The following is a 6468-nucleotide window of genomic DNA, read 5'->3' as shown; positions in this document are numbered from 1 at the left end:
GTCTTCGACAGAGGGGATCAAGCTGATTCTATACAGATGTCAGTTCATGAAGGAAGCTCATTAAAGTTTAGCAAGCGTCAATGACAAATCAGGACAGGTCGTTTCACTGAGCAGCCATTACGAACACAGGCTGTAAAACAGTGATCACTAAGGACATTACAGAAAACACCAGACTGATACCTATCAGGATTATTTGTGAAGACAACATCAAGGAGGGTAGCCTTTCTGGGTGTTTTGGAGTCATTCTTGAGGGATTGGTAATAATCTGAGAAAGTTTTAGGGAGTCCCATTGCTTTAGGAGTTGGTCAGGTGGTTTAAGCATGTCCCAGTTTAGGTCACCTAGTGTCAGGGTCGTTGTTGTAAGAATCGGACCAAAATGCAGCGTGGTTAGGGTTCCTCATCTTTATTATGTGAACCGGCAAAAAACAAAACAATAAAGAACAAAACGAACGTGAAGCTATGCAGTGCTCAAGGCAACTATGCACAAACAAGATCCCACACCCAACAGGTGGGAAAAAGCTGCCCAAATATGATCCCCAATCAGAGACAATGATAGACAGCTGCCTCTGATTGGGAACCATACCAAGCCAACCTAGAAATAAAGAAACTAGAATGCCCATCCTAGTCACACACCGACCTAACCAAAATAGAGAATGAAGGATCTCCAAGGTCAGGGCATGACACCTAGCAGGACAAATTCAGATTTAGTGTAAAGGGCCAGCAGAGAGCTTAGGGCAGGTAGGGTACAGGCCGGTGCTGATGGAGCAACAGTCAACAAAGAGCCATTCGAAAGTTTAATGCTTAAAACCAGCAAATCAAATTGTTTGGGGACAGACTTGGTGGAGACAACCGAGCACTGAAGGTGATCCCTGGTAAAGATTGGGGGGGGGGGGGCAGCAGCATTGTTTTTAAGCTGTCCCCATAATGGATACTTTGGATGGCAGTACTGTTGTTTTCGTTCTGGAATCACTATGTAAATAAACACCCTTGCACAGAAGTACTTTTGTGGCTCCGCCATCTTTTTATTTGATAGAGGTTAGGTTTTTCAGTTTCGCCTTCTGGCCTACTCTATTGAGTATTTTTTCCACCACATGTATAGAGTAAGGTCTAAATTGAATCGAGTATTGTGTATAGAGTATAGTGTAGCATGTATAGTGTAGCGTGTATAGAGCATAGTGTATAAAGCTGTCATCAAGGCAAAGGGTGGCTACTTTGAAGAATTTCAAATATAAAATATATTTTGATTTATTTAACACATTTCTGGTTATTACATGACTCCATATGTGTTATTTCATAGTTTTGATGTGTTCACTATTATTCTACAGTGTAGAAATAGTAAAAATAAAGAAAACCCCTTGAATGAGTAGGTGTGTCCAAACTTTTGACTGGTACTGTAGTATGTTGTATAGTGCATATAGTGTATAGAGTATTATGTATAGTGTGAAGAGTACATAGTATTATGTATAGTGTATAGAGCATAGTGTATAGAGTATTATGTATAATGTATATAGTATAGTGCATAGAGTACTATGTATAGTGTATAGAGTATAGTGCATAGCAGAGGTGGGACCAAGTCATGTTTTACAAGTCACAACAAGCAAGTCTCAAGTCTTAACACTCAAGTCCCAAGTCAAGTCCCAAGTCCAGACAGGCAAGTCCGAGTCAAGTCTCAAATCAAGACCGTCAAGTATCAAGTCAAGTCTCAAGTCTTTAACTTTGAGTTGAGTCCTGAACAAGTCATAATGTGCTCTTCACCAAATGTAATACAATTTCATATTTTTAACAAGAGTAATAGTTAGTATTTTACATCTACGCAAATCATGAATGCTTTTAAAAATATCTATATATTTATTACTTTCCAAATAAACATTATATTTCCATAGTGATCGACTATCGAGGATCGCTATGGGGCGCAATCGGGCGATGTAGACTGGTACACAATCGCCCAACCTTGTTTTAGAAACATCAGGCAGGTTTTAACTGCCCAGCCAGTTGTATCTCAATCTTAGGTGCAATGTTCACGTTCCCACACTGAATGACTGTGTGGAGGCTCATGCTTGGAGTTTGTCAGAATTTTTGGGGTTTTGTTTGTCCACCCGCCTCTTGAGGATTGACCACAAGTTCTCAATGGGATTAAGGTCTGGGGAGTTTCCTGGACATGGACCCAAAATATTGATGTTTTGTTCCCCGAGCCACTTAGTTATCACTTTTGCCTTATGGCAAGGTGCTCCATCGTGCTGGAAAAGGCATTGTTCGTCACCAAACTGTTCCTGGATGGTTGGGAGAAGTTGCTCTCGGAGGATGTGTTGGTACCATTCTTTATTCATGGCTGTGTTCTTAGGCAAAATTGTGAGTGAGCCCTCTCCCTTGGCTGAGAAGCAACCCCACACATGAATGGTCTCAGGATGCTTTACTGTTGGCATGTCACAGGACTGATGGTAGCGCTCACCTTGTCTTCTCTGGACAAGCTTTTTTCCGGTTGCCCCAAACAATCAGAAAGGGGATTCATCAGAGAAAATAACTTTACCCCAGTCCTCAGCAGTCCAATCCCTGTACCTTTTGCAGAATATCAGTCTGTCCCTGATGTTTTTCCTGGAGAGAAGTGGCTTCTTTGCTGCCCTTCTTGACACCAGGCCATCCTCCAAAAGTCTTCGCCTCACTGTGCGTGCAGATGCACTCACACCTGCCTGCTGCCATTCCTGAGCAAGCTCTGTACTGGTGTTGCCCCGATCCCACAGCTGAATCAACTTTAGGAGACGGTCCTGGCGCTTGCTGGACTTTCTTGGGAGCCCTGAAGCCTTCTTCACAACAACTGAACCGCTGTCCTTGAAGTTCTTGATGATCCAATAAATGGTTGATTTAGGTGCAATCTTACTGGCAGCAATATCTGTCACGATTGTCGTCTTCGTCTTCCGACGATATAACGAAATCGTCGTCTGAAAATGTAGACCAATACGCAGCAGGTACGTGTATGCTCATTTTTTGACTTTTATTTAAATTACCAAAGAGCACTCCAAAACAACAAAACACGAAAACGAACGACTAACAGTCTGTCAAAGCATAGTGCTTACACAGAACATTCACCCACAAAACACAAACACAAACACACCCTCATTTATGAGACTCTCAATCAAAGGCAGATAGAAAACACCTGCCTTCAACTGAGAGTCCCAACACCAATTCACCAGACATAGAAACAGACATACTAGACTCCACATAGAAATACCTAGACAAACCAACACCCGGAATTACTAAAACAAACACCCTTAAACCAAACACACCACCCTGAACCACATAAAACAAATACCCTCTGTCACGCCCTGACCAAACTACAAACAATTAACCTTATATACTGGCCAGGACGTGACAGTACCCCCCCCTTAAAGGTGCTACCCCAGAAGCACCTTAAAAACAAAAAAAAATACCCCCAAACAATACCTAAAAGAAAAATTCCCCCTTACTAAAGGGAGGGAAGGGAGGGTGGCTGCCGTCAACGACGGCACTGTGCTACACCCCCCCCTCCCCAACCCACCTATCTTGGAGGCGGCTCAGGTTCTGGCCGTTCCAGGCAGTCTGGGCAGTCTGGCGGTTCGGGGCGGTCTGGGCAGTCTGTCAGCTCGGGGCGGTCTGGGCAGTCTGTCAGCTCCGGCAGGTCAGGGCAGTCTGTCAGCTCCGGCAGGTCAGGGCAGTCTGTCAGCTCCGGCAGTTCAGGGCAGTCTGTCAGCTCCGGCAGTTCAGGGCAGTCTGTCAGCTCCGGCAGTTCAGGGCAGTCTGGCCGCTCCGGCAGTTCAGGGCAGTCTGGCCGCTCCGGCAGTTCAGGGCAGTCTGGCCGCTCCGGCAGTTCAGGGCAGTCTGGCCGCTCCGGCAGTTCAGGGCAGTCTGGCCGCTCCGGCAGGTCAGGGCAGTCTGTCAGCTCCGGCAGGTCAGGGCAGTCTGTCAGCTCCGGCAGGTCAGGGCAGTCTGTCAGCTCCGGCAGGTCAGGGCAGTCTGTCAGCTCCGGCAGGTCAGGGCAGTCTGTCAGCTCCGGCAGTTCAGGGCAGTCTGGCCACTCCGGCAGTTCAGGGCAGTCTGGCCACTCCGGCAGTTCAGGGCAGTCTGGCCACTCCGGCAGTTCAGGGCAGTCTGGCCACTCCGGCAGTTCAGCGCAGTCTGGCCACTCCGGCAGTTCAGCGCAGTCTGGCCACTCCGGCAGTTCAGCGCAGTCTGGCCACTCCGGCAGTTCAGCGCAGTCTGACCACTCCGGCAGTTCAGCGCAGTCTGACCACTCCGACGACTGTTGACTGACGGGCAGCTCCGACGACTGTTGACTGACGGGCAGCTCCGACGACTGTTGACTGACGGGCAGCTCCGACGACTGTTGACTGGCGGGCAGCTCCGACGACTGTTGACTGGCGGGCAGCTCCGACGACTGTTGACTGGCGGGCAGCTCCGACGACTGTTGACTGGCGGGCAGCTCCGACGACTGTTGACTGGCGGGCAGCTCCGACGACTGTTGACTGGCGGGCAGCTCCGACGACTGTTGACTGGCGGGCAGCTCTGACGACTGTTGACTGGCGGGCAGCTCCGACGACTGTTGACTGGCGAGGCTGGGTTTACGCACTTGCCGTTTAGTGCGGGGAGCGGGAACAGGACGAGTCGGACTGGGTGGACGCACTTCCGGGTCCGCACGAGAGACAGGAGCTGGAAACCCAGGGCTATGGAGGCGCACAGCCGGTCTAGATCTTACCTCCTGCACAACCCGCCTTGGCTCGATGGAACTAGTAGCCCTGCACGAGCGGAGTGCTCGTACAGGGCAGACTGGGCTGTGCAGGGGCTTGATGGTAGCCGTGCGTAGAGCGGGAGTTGGGTAGCCTGGTCCTCGGAGGCGTACCGGCGACCAGATGCGCTGCGCAGGCATCCTCCTACCAGGCTGGATGCCCGCTCTAGCACGGCACCTGCGAGGGGCTGGAATAACTTGCACCGGACTGTGCGTGCGTATGGGTGAGATATTGCGCTTCTCAGCGAAACATGGCGCTCCCCACCTCATACGCTCCTCCATATAACCACGGGTAGCTGGCTTCCGGCTCTTCCTTCGCCTAGCCAAACTACCCGTGTGCCCCCCCCCAACATTTTCTTGGGGGTGCCTCTCGTGCATCTCCTTCAGCGCGTCCACTCTGGCCTCGTACCAACGCCTCTCTGCCTTGGCTGCTTCTATTTCCCACTGCGGGCGGCGATACTCCCCAGCCTGATGCCAAGGTCCGGCCCCCTCCAGAACTTCTTCCCAAGTCCACTTCTCCCGCCAGTCCAACTCGAACGCCTTCTGCTCCTTCCTCTGCTGCTTGGTCCTTGAGTGGTGGGTGATTCTGTCACGATTGTCTTCGTCCTCTGACGATATAACGAAATCGTCATCGGAAAATGTAGACCAATACGCAGCAGGTACGTGTATGCTCATTTTTTGACTTTTATTTAAATTACCAAAGAGCACTCCAAAACAACAAAACACGAAAACGAACGACTAACAGTCTGTCAAAGCATAGTGCTTACACAGAACATTCACCCACAAAACACAAACACAAACACACCCTCATTTATGAGACTCTCAATCAAAGGCAGATAGAAAACACCTGCCTTCAACTGAGAGTCCCAACACCAATTCACCAGACATAGAAACAGACATACTAGACTCCACATAGAAATACCTAGACAAACCAACACCCGGAATTACTAAAACAAACACCCTTAAACCAAACACACCACCCTGAACCACATAAAACAAATACCCTCTGTCACGCCCTGACCAAACTACAAACAATTAACCTTATATACTGGCCAGGACGTGACAATATCCTTGCCTGTGAAGCCCTTTTTGTGCAAAGCATTGATGATGGCACGTGTTTCCTTGCAGGTAACCAATGTTTGACAGAGGAAGAACAATGATTCCAAGCACCACCCTCCTTTTGAAGCTTCCAGTCTGTTATTCGAACTCAATCAGCATGACAGAGTGATCTCCAGCTTGTCTTCGTCAACACTCACACCTGTGTTAACTAGAGAATCACTGACATGATGTCAGCTGGTCCTTTTGTGGCAGGGCTGAAATGCAGTGGAAGTGTTTTTTGGGGATTCAGTTCATTTGCATGGCAAAGAGGGACTTTGCAATTAATTACAATTCATCTGATCACTCTTCATAACATTCTGGAGTATATGCAAATTGCCATCATACAAACGGAGGCAGAAAAATGTATATTTGTGTCATTCTCAAAACTTCTGGCCACGACTGTATAGTGTATTGTAACGCTTGCAGTAGTGGGTGTGGAGTCAGGCGCAGGAAACAGGAGTAGTTGCTAATGGGCTTTTAATGAATTGCACAGTAAAAGAAAAGTACACCCACGAAAACACAACTGGGTTTGATCCAACAAACACAAGGATCCGATAACACGTACCACTGCATAAACAACAGACAACAACAGAAAGTAAGCCCGCACACAGAAC

This window comes from Salmo trutta, chromosome 18 (genome assembly GCF_901001165.1).
Source record: "Salmo trutta chromosome 18, fSalTru1.1, whole genome shotgun sequence".
Lineage (NCBI taxonomy): Eukaryota > Metazoa > Chordata > Actinopteri > Salmoniformes > Salmonidae > Salmo > Salmo trutta.
The sequence above is the reverse complement of the archived record's forward strand: the minus strand, read 5'-3'. Positions refer to the sequence as shown.